The sequence below is a fragment of the Nelusetta ayraudi genome, unplaced genomic scaffold (assembly GCF_046127955.1).
Source record: "Nelusetta ayraudi isolate G7.1 ecotype Tasmania unplaced genomic scaffold, CSIRO-AGI_Nayr_v1 ptg000056l, whole genome shotgun sequence".
In the NCBI taxonomy this organism is placed as follows: domain Eukaryota; kingdom Metazoa; phylum Chordata; class Actinopteri; order Tetraodontiformes; family Monacanthidae; genus Nelusetta; species Nelusetta ayraudi.
In genome coordinates, this window is record NW_027466106.1 from 310,287 (window position 1) to 328,335 (window position 18,049).

Consider the following 18,049-nt stretch of genomic DNA (forward strand, 5'->3'; position numbering starts at 1 on the left):
GAGGAGAGGTCTTAACCTTCACTCAGCCGTGACCCGCCGCGGCGGTCAGCTGAAGGCCAGACGTCACTCACTCCCCGCCAGCCGAATGTAGCGCCGTTAAGAGTCTGACAAATGGCTCCGAGTGGCCTCCCCGTGCCCCGGGTTCACGAGTGGACCGCCGCCCCTCTGCATCTAAAATAAAAACCCAAATTCCCTTGTTTTTTTTTTAAAGCTACTTCCGCCCATGAAAAGACAAGTGAAGCTTTTGCTGAAATTTTTGTGGGATTATTCTAGATCAGCGTTTCTCAACTGGTGGGTTGGGACCTAAAAGTGGGTCATGTAGCTGTTTTGATTGGCTTTGTGGGCATTTTCCCTTCTTTTTTATTTATTTTTTTTTAAAGAAATTTTAAAATATACATATATTTATAGAGAAGATGTTGGCCATTTATTTTGCAGGACACATAATTCAATTCAATAATTTCAATCATTTATTGACTAGACATGATAAAAAGTGGGCTTGAGCTTTGGGTCACGACTTCATGATCAGGAAAAAATGTGGATCTTGAGTCTCCACAAGTAAAGAACCACTGTTCTAGATCACTATGGCAACTGTTGACTTTGTGGTAAACAAAATAGATTTTTTTTTATTTTTTTTTATTTTGGGGGGGAGACCCAAACGTCCATCACTTTGGGATTCTCATATACATGAGTCATACGTGTTAATTTTAATGCTACAGTGATCCAAGAAGGTGTAGGATAAGTGTCACTTTCTAATCATTGTGCGAGAGAAATTACATTTAAGCACTGATATATTAGCTTGAATGTGCAACAACAAAAAAGGCAGTCTTTGAAAAGCCAGGTTTCTGTGGAGATTTCAATTTGAGGTCGGTCCAGCGAAATGGCAAAAATAGCAATTTCTAAACACTTTTCCAAATGGGTCGGGAGTTTGTTTGTTGTTCTTTCCCGCACTTTCAAGGTCCAAAACAGCCTCTGTGCTTCCCCTTGCCTTTTAGCGAACGGAGCGGGCCGTTTATCATGACGCAGCGCTATCTGATGCCTTTGCAGAAATACTTTTTCTTTCCTGCAAGAAGGAATCGGCCGGGCCTTTAATCATAGCCGCAGACCCAGCTGACAAATACATATTAGAGGTGGTTTGGACCGGCATTTGTTCCCCCCCCCTCCTCCTCCACCTCCCCACTTTTATTGTTGTTCCTCTTTATGCCCGTGCACAACCTTGAGGAATGGAACGCTACTCGCTATTAAACGGAACCGGGCAAGAGAAGCAAGCGTGAATTGGAAAACGACCACATAATGCGGCTCTCGGATAGCATCTCTGAAAGGCATTACGGTCTGGCCTGCGTGTGTCTTATATTTGCCTAAATGGAAAAAAGAGGGAGAAGAAGAAGGAGAAGAAGAAGATGGAGGAGAAAATAAGGCTGCTGGACGGCGCTTTGAGGGAGAGAGAGAGAGAGAGAGAGAGAGAGAGAGAGAGAGAGAGAGAGAGAGAGAGAGATGCACGTTAAAAACCGAAAATATTGTTTTGACAGCAGACATGCTGCTTTGAACCTCTGCAGTGGATGAAACCAGTTCGGATCCACCGCAAGCTCCTCTCCTGCTTGTACACACCCTTCAAAAAAAAAAAAAAAAAAGACCTTAAGCAAAAACATGCTGACATACTTTAAAAAAAAAAAAAAAAACCCGTCCAAACCAAAGTTTTACTGTTTTTTTTCCAGGGCATCTTATTTAGAAAGCGACCAGGCCACACACTGGGAGCTAACAGGGGGCGCCAGGCGTGCAGACAGGAAGAGTGATCCCTCTCTATTTGATCTGCTGCCGTTGCTCCTCTGAGCCGCCGCTGCCGCTGCCGCCGAGCGGTGCCCCCTTTGCTCTGCCTCATTTCCTGGCCTGCTTGAAAGATCACAAGCCCGGGCCTCTTCTGGTCCACTTGGCCCCCAGAAAGCATCCAACCCCCTCCCCTCCCTTCCACACCCGCCTAATCCTGCCGCTTGCACACAATTAATCTTCCTAGTTGCCACATTATTAACGGCACCACCCACAGACTATTTTTAGGGGGGGGCTGAGCCGAGGAAGGGAGGACCGCCGGGCTCCGAGCCTCAGGCTGCTTCAGCCTGGATCCGCCCCCTTCAGAACCATCCCGGGCCACCGCCGCTTCACCTCCTCGGTATCACGGCCGCTGATCAAACACTCGACCCATTTAACATCCTCGCCGGTCGCGTCGACGTCCCATCCGGTTGCGACCGTTTCACCCCGGCCCGCACGGAACATCAATCAGCCCGGCCCCTCCCCCCCCGCCTACTATCCCCAGGACCCCCGCAACACATGTGTGCTCTTTCACTTTAGTCAATGACCTGTCCACAAGGATGAGGAAGAGAGAGGGAGGGAGAAAGAGGCTCGCGATGAGAAAGCATGTGGAACAAATGAGGGGGGAATTTCTCTCACTCCGGCTTGAAGAGAGCCGAGGGACTGATGACAGATTATTTTAGTGCTTCACACGAATGAATGAGCTACAGGAAAACACAGGGACTTTGCCGTGAATGCACGAGAGGGCCGCGGCGGCGGCGGCGGGGTGTTTTTGCCACTGATTTTTCTAGAAAAAATAAATAGACAAAAGGTAGATGGATGACCAGCTGCCTTCAGCTGAAGGATAATACTTGAGTTGTTAAGACCGAGACGGAGAGTTGACGTTGCAGAGGAACTGCACGATGAAGGAGGCAGAGTGGGTCCCGCCCCCCCGGTGAACCTTGGCGTGAAGTGCGGTCCGGAAACTTACAGCCGGCAAAAGAAAAGGAGGCCCTCATAACGCTTCCCCTCACGGCTTTAAACAAGATCTCTGTTAATTCCTCCCTTCTAATAAAGCCCCACACACTTTATCCATCTTATTCTTCCTCCCCTCTCTCCCTCTGCCTCTCGGAGCTGTACCCGCACTGACCAGAGGGAGGTGCTGCCGTGTCGTCTATTAAAGACGCTCTCTGAGCCCCTTCTTCTCCTTCTCCTCCTCCTTCTTCTTCTTCTTCCTCCTTCTCTCCCCGGTCTCTCCGCTGTCCGGATTAGTCAGCTCATCAAGCTGAGCATTGTTTTAATTTGCCGGGCCCGGGGCATATGCTGAGTGTTCACATCATTATTGCCCCTGTGCAATGTGAGTTATCGCCGCAGCTTATGATAATGCGCCGCAGATCTACAGGCTCGGGGAAAGCAGCAGCAGCACCACCGCCACCGCCGCCAAGACGATTCCGGGATGATAAAGGGTGGACAAGGGGGGAAAGGAAGGGGGGGGGCAGAGGAGAGGGATGGGTGGTGGTTGTGGAGGAGAAGAGAGGGAGGGAAGGGAAGGAGCCGTGTTGCTTGTCATCATGAAAGATGATTCCCCGCGCCGGATAATACATCAACGCCGGCGCTGTCTGTCTCCCCACTTCTGTGCGTTGTTATGCCAGTAAACGCTGATAAACCCAGAGGCAGTGGTGATTATTACCTCCAACACATCAGCGGCGGCGGAGAGGGGAAGAAGCGGGGAAGCGAGGAAGGCAGGCAGGCAGGCAGGCAGGGGAGGGACGGAACGGGACGGGAGCGGCGGAGAGAATGAAAAAACATGAAGGAGAGGCACGCGGAGCCACGCTAGCCGACACCACGGCGGCGCTTCCGGAAGAAAATAGCACTGCGGCAAAAGTTTGCAAAGTTCTGGCCGTGGATTCGCATTAGAAATCGTTCAATGTAGAAGATTTTCTAGGAGGGGAAAAAAAAAAAAAAAAAAAAAAATCACTTTCACCTCCGTGTACAACAAGCACCGACTGTTTCCAAGGCTAAGTACCCAACGCCCCCGTCACAGGTGGTTCCTGCTCGGCCAGGCCTCACCTCCTCCCCCCACCCACCCACCACCCTTGTCCTCGAGACTGACCAGCAATACAATCTAATTACAGCCGCGCTACAGAGGGAGAGCAGTGTAAACACCAGGCCTTTTTATCTCCTTATACATCTGGACAAGTAGACAAAGTGTTAAAAGGAAATAAATGTGGCCTGACAGCCACATCAAAGAGTTCAGCCAGAGGCTTACTGCTACTTAGGGCACAGGAATGTTGTTGCTAAGCATCAGCCCGCAACCTATCAGGGCGCAAAGAGGGCCCTGTCCTGCCTCGGAGAGGGGAGAGGGAAGAAAAAGGAGAGAGCGAGAGAGAGAAGCGGAGAAGGGAGGGGAGGCGGAGGGGGAGGAGGGGAGGGCGGCTGACATTGAGGGGAGGCTAGGGACTCAAGGAGATTTTTGTAGCTTAAAGCAATTGTTGGAAGAAACAAGCCTTCTGTTTTGTTTTCTCCTGACACCATTTCTGCTTTTTGTGCTTGCAAAAGACATGTATAAAAATGTCTTTTGATATGTTTTCTCTTTGGGTCTATATCAAAATATTTCTTTTGTGTCTGCGCATGGAACTTTTTTTTTTTTTTTTTGCCTTCTTCTTCTTCTTCTTCTTTCCCCTTCTCACCCCCCCCCCCCTCCCCGCCCCAACCCCCCTCGTCTTGTCTCTGTAAACTGGTGCTGCCTTCTGATCATGTTAGAGATCAGAGGAGACACAACTTGTGAACTCATTGGAGTCAACGCTTAATGCTCGGCGTGACACGTTTAGTTCTTCGCTCCATGGAATTTTTTTGTTGTTGTTGTTGTTTTCATGATTCGCTTCTCGCACTTTTTTGAAGTTCGGGGGTTAGCGGCATTACAACGCTTTTGTGAGGAAATAAACAATGAAAACATACACACAAAAAAAAATTAGCGGCGGCTCGCGGCGCTGAAATATGAAACTCAATCTGGAACGCTTGCAAAGTGCAAAGTCACGAGAGGGCGGGAAATAAGGTTAACGAGCGAGTTAGACGGCAGCAGCTTTCTACTCTCAGGGCCGACCTTGCAACAACTGCGGGGCTCTGGGGGGTGTAACGAGCGCGTTGTAATGCATTTTAAATTGCTGTTGTGCGCACGAAAAGGTATTAATTCTGTTTTCTTAGGTAGCGGCTGAGGGGAAGAACATTTGATGTAACGCCGCCTGCAAACTAGCGGGCGCCGCCTCCGCTGCAGCAGCCCCCCCCCCCGCTCAGCAGGAGCGCCGCTGAGCGTGTGCTTAATGATTTACCAGTTCTACTCCAATGAGCTCGCTCGGAGTAAATGTATCATATGATCACCGATCACAAGAGCAACAGTTCAGATGTTTCGCTCGGGGGCACGAGGCGCATGGAGCGAACCGGCGGCAGCCGGCGCTGTTGCCGGGCTCCGCGCACGGCTACGCGTCAGGCAGGCAAATGGTTGAGCGAGTGCCGCCGGACGTTAATCACCCGTAGCAGTGACTCACGGATGGTAATAAGGCCGTGTTTTGTTTTTTGGGTGGGAATTTAAGGAGCCGCTCGACCTTTTCCCCCTGACCCCCCCCCCACCCCCACCCCCACCTCCGTGTGTCTCGCGGAATAAGAACAAGTGCAGGTGGATTACAGAGGGGGAGCGTTACGGCTGTGCAGCACAATTAGCTTGAGGCTATTTTGTGTTTTTGGTCTGCCGTGACCTTTCCACTGGTATGGATTCAGAGGATGAAATGTTAAAACATTCGCACAGCGTTTGTTTGATTGTCTCTTATATCTCGCTGTTGTTTCACCCACCACTAGTATCCAGTGATGCCTTTTTAAATCTCTACAGCAGGAGGTTGAGGGGAAAAAACCTATACATATATGTATTTGGCTCATTTAAATTGTGTGATTTTTTTTCTCTTGAAATCTTTCCTTCCAAAATGTAGATTACACAAACAAACATATATGTAGCAGCCCCGAGCGCCAGCCGGGGGAATGTGACATATCATGAGGCTTTCTGTTCTGATTAGGGGCTGCAACCAACGTCAAAGCTGTTTTCTAGAGTGTAGGATGTTTAATAATTGAAGAGTCTGGGAGCGGGCCTGTCACAGCGGCTTGTCTAGAATGTTTCCCGTGCAATTAGACGCAGGGAGACATTTGAAGAGGACCCACACAAAGAGGCACAAAAAGTGACACGTGAACTTAAAGGAAATTAGCTCTTCACAGGAGTGAAATGTGAAGGTTACTTAGCAATGCTTAACTCAGACTGCCGCCGTGTGAAGTGCGTCTTTGACTCAGCCGCGCTGCGGAGATAGCAGGACCGCGATTTTCTTTACTTTGAGCCGGCTTCAGTCAGCGAGATCACAGACGGAATGAAAACTAATTTTGACTCAAGGCGTACAGGAAGGGGAGAGCGAGAAAAAAAGAGCGTGCGGGTGGGGGGTGGGGTGGGTGGGTAGAGAGGAGTAGGAGGGAAAAAAAAACCCTGAGATGTGTCGAAATAATGAGATCTCTTGATCTCTCGATGTTTGCCGGGGAGATATGGGATGATGGAGACAGATGCACAAACACACGTGCGCACAGGGAGGTGTGTGTGTGTGGGGGGGGAGGGGGGGGGTGAAAATAACTAACATAGACTTTCTGGGATGATTTGAATGCATAAAATACTAATGCACTTGTACTTACATGCTCACGCAACACAAATTAATCAATGACAAGACTCGGAAGGGCAAGTTAGCTTGTGGAGTAGAAATATATATATATATATATATATATATATATATATATATTTATTTTTTTTTTGGGGGGGGGGTCATGTGATCATGTGATGTTAAAAAAAATATATTCTCAGAAGTAAACAACACTTCCAAAAATACAAAGTGATGAGTTTCATGCTGTTTAATAGTTTGACTCCTTTTCCTTTAGATAAAATCAGCTCGGATATTCAATACATTCCTCTGTGTGCTCGCCCGCTAACCTCTTAAAAAAAAAAAAAAATCTTTTGGCAGGAAATACCTCCCAACACACACATGCGCGCACACACACACACACCCTGAGTTACAGGTCGCAATGATAACGCTGTCACCCCCCCCACACCTATCATAAGTCACGGGCAAACGACCCAGATCCTCCGTCGCGAGACACAAGCCTCTGTGGGCCTGTAAGCTGTATCATTACACCATGTCATCTTTATGGCACGGAGCAAAGCCCGGCTCTCTAATTACACTCTGCCTACTCCATTTACTCACACCGGCTTGGTTGGGGAGGGGGTGGGGGGGGGGGGGGAGGTGAGGGGTGGGGACGGAGCAGCAGGCAAACAATGCATTAAAAATGGAGCGGCGCTCCGTGCGCGCCTGTGCCGTTGTTCCGCCGCTGGCCGCCGCTGTTGTTGTTGTCGTCGTCGTTGTTGTTGTTCCCTCGGCCCGCTTGTTGCTGTTGCCATTGTTCCGGGCGAGGAGAGGGAGCAAAAAAAAAAATGAAAGGAAGAAAGAAAGAAAGCGACGGAGGGGAGCTAGCGCAGCGCCGCCGCCGCCTCCTCCCCTCCCGGAAGGACTCGTGAAGGTGAGTGGCCGCGTGACAGAGCGGGAATAAAAGAGACAAACCAGGGATAAAAATTAAATAAAAAGTAGCTGTCTTAAACAGTAATTGCACTCCTTTGCTGAGCACGCTCTCAGATATATAAAGCTGATTTACCGTCGCACGTCGGCGCCACAAATCAGCCGGGGCCCTCCCGAGAAAACACTCGCGCTATGAAATTGTTTAATCTCATCAAGTTGTGCTTTCGCAGCAGGCCATAAATCACGCGCTCTTTGTTATCATAGACCTCCATGAGCGCCTCCGAGGCAGGCGATGGATCGCGGGGTATATATAATCTTGACTGCGCAAACAGCGGGGTCTGAGCGGCCCTGAAATACTTTCATATTAGCCGGCGTGCAGCTGGCGGAACACAAGCGCCCCTGATGGATATCTCATTTCCTGCACTCCGCATCCATTCCCGGGCAAATTATTACTGCATAAATTTCTTGTCAGCGGCAACGGCCAATTAATTAAGTTAAAAATGCACTCGCGGTCGCGCCGCCGCGCGCCAAAAAAACAAGGGGAGGGGAGGGAGGGCAATTTTCCACCCAGTGGATTTACCGCAGGGGTCACGCTGATGAATGATTTTCAAACTTTGTCATAAAAGCGGTGAGACGGGCCGGTGTCGTCCGCCGCCGCCGCCCAGCGCCCGACTGAAACCTGCGACGCGTTGGCGTTGGCATAAAGTGGATTTTTATGCGGCGAGGCCTGGAAAATAAACTTTACAACGACGGAGCAAAATGTCGGGGCGAGCTTCGGCTCCGGCCGCCCGCGATATTTCATCGAGCCGAGTCGCGGCGGAGGACGAGATGGAGATCACAGTTTGGCCATTTAGGATACAACGCACACACATTTAACACGGAGGCCCCCGAGATCACAATGAATTATTCATCGTGTGTATGAGCGGGTCGGGGTGTTTGGTGCGGCCGGTGTGTGTGATGAGTCTGTGTGTGTGTGTGCGCATGTGTGTGTGTGTGTGCGTGTGTGTGTGTGTGTGTGTGTGTGTGTTGGGGGGGGGGGCGGGGGGGGGGGGGGCACGGTTGTTTATTCAGCTTGGGCCGTTTATCAGACGGTGAGGATCCCACGGCGGGGATGAGCACCCGGAGATTTATCTGTGTTTGGGCTCGGCGGCAGATAAATCAAGAGGGGGTGTAATCACGGCCGTGAGTGGCCCAGCTGTGACCCCGGCGTGAACTAATGACACGGGGTGGGAGTGGGGGGGGCGGGGGGGGCAGTGGGATATCTGAGCCCTCTTCCTGTTCCCGGCCCTGGCCCTCCAGGTTAGGCACGCAGCTAAAGAAAGACACGGCCGCACACAAACACACACACAGAGGAACCAGAGGGAGGAGGAAACTTCTCTTCGTCTCTTTTGTCCTGTTGATGCAGCCGCCGCCACCACCCGGGCCGCATCGCCCGCCATAAATAACGGCGGTGCGGAAGCAGCGGACGGGCTGACGGCTACCGTTGCGACAGGCCAGTACTGTGAGTGGCTCCTCGCGGCAGCCCCGTGTAAAAAGATAGTGCTGGGCTGGCTGGCTGGCTGGCTGGCTGGCTGGCTGGCTGGCTGGCTGGCTGGCTGGCTGGCTGGCTGGAGGACGTCTCCCCTGGACGCAGCCCGCCTCTGATTTATCACGTCTTCTGCTAGCAGGCTGTCCGCTGATTAAGCCAGTGGAACTTTGTTTCACTCTCCCCTCTCTTTAATCTGTCTCTCAGAGAGATAAATTAGCCAGCGCCGTGCCAGCTCCCCCCCCCACCCTCTTTACCTCTCTCTCTCCCTCCCTCCCTCCCTCTCTCTCCCCCTCGCTGCCTTCCTTTTCCCCTCTGTTTATCTTCTCTGTCTGTCACTCGTTTGAGGGGAGAGCGGCAGACACGACTTGCTCCTCCGATAGAGCCGAGGCTGCGTCCTCCCCGCTCGGATTGAACTAGAGAGCGCCTTGCGAGTGAGGACGAGTGTGCCCCCCCCCATCCCCAACTCCCCTCCCTCACGCCCCCCCCCCCCGCCCTCCCGACAACGCACTGTCAAACAATGCGGCTCTCCTTGGCCGGGGCTTCTGCCTTTTGTTGCACGCTAATAAATCAGCGAGTATTTATGATCTCCCATTTCCCCATTCTTAGTCTTTTAACGGCTACACGTTTGCGGGTGAATTAAAGCCGGAGGGGGGTGTGGGGGTTTATTCACTAGGCTGCGGGCCAAAGTGAGGGCCTGGGTGCCTCCCGCCTGCGAATGTTTTCCCATTTCTGCTCTCGGCCCGGGTGCTAAATCACACTCATTGTCAGGCGGCGCTAAGTTAGTGTGCGTCACTGGGGAGAGCAGGAAGCGCCGAGCATAATTCTGTCCATCAGGCTAATTTATTGTATCGGTAGCTTTGTAATCTCCGCTCGGTAAATCGCGAGGCTGACAGGGAGGAATTTCGGTCGTGGAAGCCGAGTGTTTGTCATCATTCGGGAAAAACTATGTTTTTTTTTCCTTTCCCTTTCCCTTTCCCTTTTCTTTTCCTTGGTAATTACAAACTGCGAGCACGCGTATCGAACAGACGCTTAGCGACTCGGCGTTTTGGTTTTTTTTTGTTTGGCAGGGTTGTCATTAACATGATGATAAATAACGTTGGAAACGTAAAGGAAACATAAAGAAGAGAAATGTGGGGCAGGGTGGGGGTGGGGGTGGTGGTGGTGGGGGGGTTGGAAGGGGTCCGAGGACGCGACCTTGTTTAGGGGTTTTATTTCAGGTGAAATAAAAAACCCAGCACAAGGGCACCGCCGCAGCATCTGCTTTGCAGATAGCGCTCTTGGCTCTCCCTCCATGCCAGTGAATATAAATCAGGCCAGGCATCTCAATGCTACGGGCCCGACTTCTAGAGGCCAACAAATCTTTAACATGAGATTAAGGCCTCAGCGGAGCCATCTATCTCTGGAAATAGAGGAAAATATCGGAGCCCTCTATGTGCAATATGGTTTCACTGAGGCAGGACTGATGTGGCTGAGAATCTACAGAATGCCGTGTGTCACGGTCAGACTATTCATTATTCCCACGGCAAGGCTGGGCTGCTCTTTTTTCTTTTTTTTTTCTTGCAAAAAAAAAAAAAAAAAGGCACCGTGCTTTTTAACAAGACATTACATATTAAAAGGAAGTTAAGAGGACGGAAACCGTCTGCGCAGGAGGGGGAGAGAAAGATGTCTTTTTATTTAATTATAGTCCTCGGCGACGGTGCCAGTTACTGTATCTCCGCCACCAAAGGCAGGCGACCAAAGCAAAGCTGCCAATTATCCCATAAAAGATGCATACGTATCTCTCAAAGCGCAGGTCCCCTTTTGTGGGCTGAACCGACTAAAAGCAGCGGGTGGCGCTCACAAGGCGCTCGGATACAATTGTACTTTTAATAATGATAAAAAAAAAAAGGAACACGAGCTGCCGAGACCTAACAATGATCCGCATCTTCCTCGTTTTTTGTTTTTTTTCCTTCTTTCTTTCTTTCTTTCTTTCTTTTTTTTCTTAAACGCGCCACATTTACATATCAAGCCACTCACCTGATATGTAAACACGCGCCGCCAGACGCTGCCGGAGCCATTCCGGTCCTCCTATATAGCATCAGGCGCGGCTCGGCGCGGCATCAGACAAAAGCGGAGCGAGCTGAGAGAGACGTCTGGTGTCATCACCCGCCAGAGATAATGGAATTGTTATACGGCCTTGATCACAGACACTGGCGGCATCTTGCTCTCTCTCTCCCTAATTCTTTGTCTCGGCGCTCTTAAAGTCTCTCTATCACACACACCACACACACACAAGCGAGTGAAAATTCCAGCACACTTCAGCGCGATGGCTCCTCTTCTCTTGCAGGGGTTTCATCTCAATGGCTTTTTTTTTTTTTTTCCCTCCCTATCTGAGGACTTCAATTTGCGAGCCTGGCTGGAAGGCAGCTCCTCCTGATATGTTAATTGCAGGGTACTTAAGCGCTAAAAGATTAACATAAAACCCTTTGGAAACAAGCTAATAGTTTATGATAATTCGTGCGTGGCCTTTGTCTGTCTATCACCGCGTTGCCTCCGGCGGCAATTTTATCAAGGGCTGTAAAATATCATTTAAACAAGTTCATTTTGGGATAATTAATAGTGGAAAACGGGCGCTCAATCGAGACGCACTGGCACCATTAACAATATGGCATTTAAGCCGTAATTAAAGTATTTTATTTTATTAACCTATTCATAACGTTGTGTAAATGATGACACAGACACACAGACAGACGTTGCTCTTCTTTTCTTCCCCCCCTCCTCTTCCCGTCCTCCCCCTTCTCTTCTCTTCTCTTCTCTTCTCTCGCTGCAGCCCCGTCGCCCGGGCAATTAAAGGAACCGAGGGCTGTCTCTTCAGTTTGGCGGGAGCCGATTGAAGCTTTTAAACGAGCAGGTGGGTGCACGGCGAGCGGCACTCGGCGCCTCCCACGCACTCGGAGACGCCGACGCGAGGAATCTGCTGAGCCGACAGATTGGAATCCCAGCCGTTTGCCAGGGCCGCGAAAGTTCAGCACAAGACAAAGGTTTTAACCTGAGTTTGAACCTGCGCCGGGCAGGAAAACAGGGGGGGTGAGGGGGGGTGGAGTGGCCGGCCGGAGAGGGAAAGAGAGAGAAAAGAAGAAAGAAATTGAAGAGAAGATGGGAGATAAGATCACAAAGGAATGGGCGCAATCAGGAGGACTTAGCGGGTGAAAGCCTTAATAGCGTGGTGGGATTACGGGGGATGTACAGTGACGCAGGGTCACAAGACAGAAGGGGAATAAACAAAAAAAATACTGACGGACGTTTCATAAATCAGCCCAGAAAACCGAAGAGTAAAATCACAGCGAAAGCAGCGAGACGCCGGCGTGTGAAACGCACATGCGTCACTTTCCAAAGAGTGCGGCGGTCGATACGGACGCGTCTGAACAATGTATGCCTGTACTGTACTTGTGTGTGAATGAGCCGTTTGATGGAGACACAGTGGCCCCCTTCAAATACACACTTTCCCTTTCAGTCCCGCCGTCGCTCTCATGAATAATACAAAAAGCCCTTTCACCAAAAAAAGGAAGAAAAAAAAAAAAAAAGCTCAAATAGCTATTTATTCATCTGCATACCTGGAGCCTTGCAAAATGATTGGCCGGCCATTACCAGAGGCAGGGGTGGCAAAGAGAGAGAGAGAGGGAGAGAGAGGCAGGGAGAGGAGAAGAAGAGAAATGTTCCCCAAACAATTTGCTTCAAAATGAGACAGGAATGATTTTGTTCTTTTCAGCGGCGGTGGCGGCGACAGGCCCCCGTGCATAATGATGTTAGCGTAATGGGGTGACAGATAGACTGGAAGACCATGACATTAGCATGAGAGACGCACCAGTGAGCAGCCGCTCAACTGTGGTCTCGGAGGGCCCTCAGACGTACATCCCGAACATCGTCTTGGAGCCGTACAAGGCAACAAATGAAGACACGCCGGGCCGGGCCGGGCCAGGCCGTGCAGCGCCAAGCCTAATGACAGATCTGCTCCTGTCTGTTACAAAGCCACCTTTTTTTTTTTTTTTTTTTTGTCTCATTGGCAACAGAGAGGTACATTAATTATGGATGCAATGCATAAAAAAAAAAAAAAAAAACCTTCCCTCACCCACAGCAGGGTTTTCTGCTGGTCTGCTGTCATCACAAGTGACTTAGCAGTCCAACTTCTCTGGAAAATAGTAACGTTAACGCTGCGTTTCTTCGTCAAAAAGAAAAGCCAACGATAGGAGTGCGTTTACATCAAACCTTTGGCCGTGAGCATTAGCATGCTAGCGTTAGCGTGACCAACTAACCGGCTCTTTTAAATGGCAAATGTAAGGAGGAAATTGAACGCTGCGGCAGTAAGAATTATTGATTAAAAACAAAAATATTGAAATAATAATTAATTGCAGAAATCAAAATGAAATTCAAAAAAATACAAAAGTACATAAGTACTCCTGCTTGTTCCTGCACTTGTCTATGCAGCCCGGTTGGTGCAGCCACGGACTCTAACAGCTGCAGGAAATGAAGGACCTGTGATAGCTCTCCTTCACACACATTGGGCTTGTGTTAAAAATTGTTCCACTATGTGAAACGCCAGAAGTGTTATGTGGGTTAGGAAAATGCCAGCAGAGCCTCCACGGACATGGCGGTGGGTAGAAAACAGGGGGAACTTTACGTTTTGGGCGAACCGTGCCTTTAAGGGTCCAACTTGGCGATCCTGAGAAATAAAGGGTATGAAGGTGGGCTAAATGTTATGGGTTGGGGGAGTAAACCGAAACCGGCGCCTTAGTCAGCAAGGATATGAGTTACGCTGCGGTAAAAGATATTTCCGAGCTTAATAAAGTTAAGACAAGCATGAGGGTCAGCGCAGGGCCTTTTCTATTAGTATTGGAGCCGTTTCGCTATTAGGAACCTCACTTTACGGCCGAACATTTGTTTTACAGAGTGTGAAGAGACACTGGAATATATCGGAGGACCAATCAGCAGTAAAAAAAAAAAAAAAAAAAAAAAAAAAAAAAAGAGAGAGAGAGATTTGTGCAGCTCTTAAATCTGCGCTCCCAGTCCACGATGTCCTAACATTTCACGTGACCTTTAGCAGACGAGCTAGCTGTCAGTGTTTGTTAAGGCTAACAATTTTTTTTCCTCCCACCGTGAAAAAAAAAAAAAAAAAAAAAAAGAAGCTCTGTGGATGCTTCTCAAAGCGCAGGGGACGTAATCACGTGCTTAAAAAGAGGTGACGCGCAGTACACAGCACGCTGTCAGAAAATACAAAATACATACGCTGGACGTGAGGACGTGTGCCACGGGCCTAGAAATGGCAGAGCTGTCCGAAGGCCCAGCGCCCAGCGGAAGGGGTGAATTCCTTCTGTAAACATTTATCTTCCCGGTGAGTGTGCTGCTGCTGCTGCTGCGTGCGTGCCCGCCCGCCCGTGCGTGTGTGTGTGTGTGGCGCGGCCCCGGCGACAGGAGCTTCTCCGAGGCTTTATCTGCCGCCGTGACAAGACAACCTGTAATATACGAGCATCTGGAGCTCCTCTTCAAACACAGCCTTATCTCACGCCAAACATTCCCCGAGGCCCCCGGGCCGAGCCGGACCAGACCAGACAGGACCCCACACCGTCTTCCCCCTTCACAGCCCGCGCCGCCGCGCGACAGGCCTGATTCTCGGTCAGCGTCCTCGTCAGTGCGCCGGAGTGTGTTTACCGGGGCTTCGTGTTGTCGCGAGCGCGGGGCCCCAGCGACAGCTGAGAACAACAATACGACGTCTGGCTGACGGAAATCATCTGCTCGGAGTTTTTTTTTTTTTTTTCCCCTCCCGCCCGGCTTAACAGACTGGAGGTTAATGGCGCTGTACTCCACGCAAATGGACGCGATCCCTCTTCGTCCGCCGACTTAAACACAACTGTTGAGACTGGCGCTAAACATCCGTCACTCACCGAGCCGTTTGCACGGGATTTATTTTGCATTAATCTCAAGATAAATAGTGGGGGCTATTAGGGGTCTTTTACAGGAGGGTAGATGAGCAACCACTCGAAAGATCTATGGCTTGTAGAATAAATGTTGAACTGTGTTCACTGGGCGGCCAAGAACAGGTCACGCAGAGCCCTTACTGTCAAACATTAAGAGGTTTTCTCTCTACAGAAATGAGTTTAGAAGAGAGAGAATTTTTGATAGCGGCTGCCAGAGTGATCAAATCCCTACAACGCACTCTTGAATTTCTTGGCCAGAGTTGCTAGCTCAAAACTTAATTTTTTGCCAAGTATTGGTCGAGTTGATGAGGAATATCAAAGGATTATTAAGGATTCATCATGAAAAAATTGGGACACAGTGTTAAATCCGTCTCCTCCATTAGACGCCCCCCTAGTGGAACCCTTGAATTTCTGTTTGCAATGTGCGCCTTTTCTGAAGTGATGACGCCGTAGCCCCGCTTCCCTGTTAACGCCGGCAACCACAGCAACTGACGACAGTGTTCGCACAAGTTGTACACTGGTGTCGCTCCACGCTAACTTCCCCTTCCTTCCTCGCTATCGTACGAGCTAAATAAACACAAAAAGGGGAAAGTGATGAAAAAGACGATCATTCGTACTTTTTTCCTTCAGGTGTCTGTTTACGTCACAAGATAGTTTTACTGGGATTTTCTGTGTCTCAGTCTTTAGTATATTTCTGTGGCCTCGTTACAGCGCCACTTGCAGGCCTGGCATGTATGTGCACCGCAGCATTTTCAGCGGTTCTTGTGTGGACAGGGCACATCTTAAGAAAACTTAATTTGTTTTCCAACAATGAAAGAAACATTTTGCTTTTGTGTCTGTACGGACAAGAGGTGGGTTTTTTTTTTCTTCTTTTTTCCTCCCTCGGCCCTGTCCGTCTACCCGCCAACAAAATGACTCTGGAGGCGGAAGCGCGGGGAGAAAGCGGCCCAGCGAGGAAGCCCTGTTCCTCTTTCAGCGTGTTGCGCGCTGCGGCGCTCAGACCGCTGCCTTCAGCCAACCTGTGGGGGGTGTGTGTAGACACGGCCCCTCTCTGGGGTGCGTACATTCGGCCTGTGCCTCACTTCAAAGAGAGGCCATAAGGGCAGCGTACTCCCCCTCCAACTCAGATCCACTGGGCTTCACAGCTGATTCCTCCCTCTGTGTGTCTGTCTGTCTTTGTGTGTGTGTGCGTGTGTGTGTGTGAGTCTGAATGCGTCTCACTTCAACTCTCTCTGGGCCCCTCTAGCTTTTTATTTCAGACTGCTTCGCTAGCCTCTTGTCCTGGGTTTGGGTGGTGGTGGTGGTGGTGGGATTGGATAAATGCAGACATGAAGGTGTAGCCAGTAGTGTTATGCATGTGTTTGCGTGTGTGACTGTGTGTCGCTGTTTGATGCTTTTTCTGAAAGGGCAACGCTGTGTCACCTGTCACATTCGTCTCTGTGAGTCACAGCTTAACACAAAGTAAACCGACGTCACAGTGAAACAGAAGCGCTTCGACAGGACAAACCAACAACAAAAAAAAGAGTTTTCTGATGATTTCCGCATGGAGTAGATTTGGGAATATTCAATTCAAATATCTCATGCTGTTGCACATCACAGCTCGTCCAATGCCACTTCTCAAGCAGTCAGAGGCCCTGAACTGGAACTACTTGGCAGGGTTAGCAGGGACAGGTTCGAAGGGGTCCACTCAAAGGAGGCGGAAGAATTCCAATCGGCAGAAATCCAATTTACAAGGACTCTTCCTTGAAATCGGAAATGTTTCATCTTTTTGTTTACTTTAGCGCCACCCATGCAAAAAAATAAAATAAAGGACTCACGTGTGTTCCTAAAACAGACGGGAAGTGACTTTTGGAAAAGGGACAGCAGGAGCTGAGTTTCTTCTTTTCTGATCTGTTTATCCAGACGCAAAACGGCAGCGACGGGCACGATCATGTCGGAGAATTGTGCTTTCTCCACAAAAAAACCCGACTTGATCGGCTTCTGCGAGGGCGCTTGATCATTTTCAATTAGGCCCGTTTCCTGACTTCCTGTAAGAACCACAACGCAGGTCTCAGCCCCTCCCCTCCCTCTAATTTTATAAGCCTCTCTTTTCCAGTCAGCACACTCCAAGCGTCTGCTGATAATCTGAAGGAGGCCGCGCCCCAACTTGTTGTTAAAGCGGCAAATAAGCCATTTAGCGGGGCCGCTTGACAGGGATGTTATTTGGTTTGCCTTGATTGAACGCGCTCCTGTGTCAGAGAAGCAATTAATTTGCGCTGTTTGTTTTGCACGCAGCCCCTGGGATCCCGCTCGGTATCGATACAATTTCTGCCTTCTCTTCTTCTTCCCCTTTTTTTTCGGGTTCCTTTCGGTATGAAAATCAATATCCACCGCCGCAACAAGAAATTGCTGCACACTAACGGGCTTTTCATTTCCCATTTGAGGTGATTGCTTCTGACATTCAGCCCCGTAAGAATGCATGACATCTTCTCTCTCTCTTTTTTTTTTTTTTTTAACAAAGCCTCTTAAAGACAAACTGAACTTACAACGTCGCAGTGATTTCATCCATTACGCCTCATTTGCTATTTTGCTCTTTCTCGCCAGGTGCCTACTCGCAGCCTGGAACTTACAGTAGGTCTTTTCTTGAGGGACTCGAGGTCCCGAGGATTTGATGGAGACAGACAGCGTTATTAGCAGACGATGGAGCAGCTCCAACACTTGACGTCTCGCTCGCAGCTGGCAGTGGCAGGCGGAGGGACGGATCGGCTCCTCCTCAGCGTGGAAGTGAAACAGACGTCCGTCACTCAAGCGCTCGGTATCCAGCGGGACGGCTGGACGGGGGGAAAAAAAAAAAAAACTTTCATCCAGCCGCGTTTCAAGCTCTGCCCAACCTGTGGGCTCTTTACCAGATGGACGGACATTCTCTCTGGCGTGCCGGGTTACAAGGTCATGGGAACCGGGACGTGAATGAGCGCGGCCAAAACAGAAATTCAAGATCTTCAGGGGGAATAAATTCACCGTCATCTGCTAATTAACGTGTTCCAGGAGAGAAACTCTGCCGCTCCTCCGCGTGAAATTTTCTCCGAAAAAGAATGACTTGGGCACGGGCTGGATGTCCTTTTGTTGTCGGCGCTAGAGTTACCGCCAAATACTCCTCTTCCTCTTTCTCACGCTCGCTCGCACACGCGCGCACACACAAGAGTCACGTCTGGCTGCCACCG

General features: G+C 49.9%; 1 protein-coding gene across 3 annotated transcripts in view; it reads right to left on the reverse strand.

The window, feature by feature from the left end:
* The window catches only part of lrmda (leucine rich melanocyte differentiation associated), a 198,158-nt gene that overhangs the window by 22,398 nt on the left and 157,711 nt on the right, over nt 1–18,049 (reverse strand). The window lies entirely within an intron of this gene.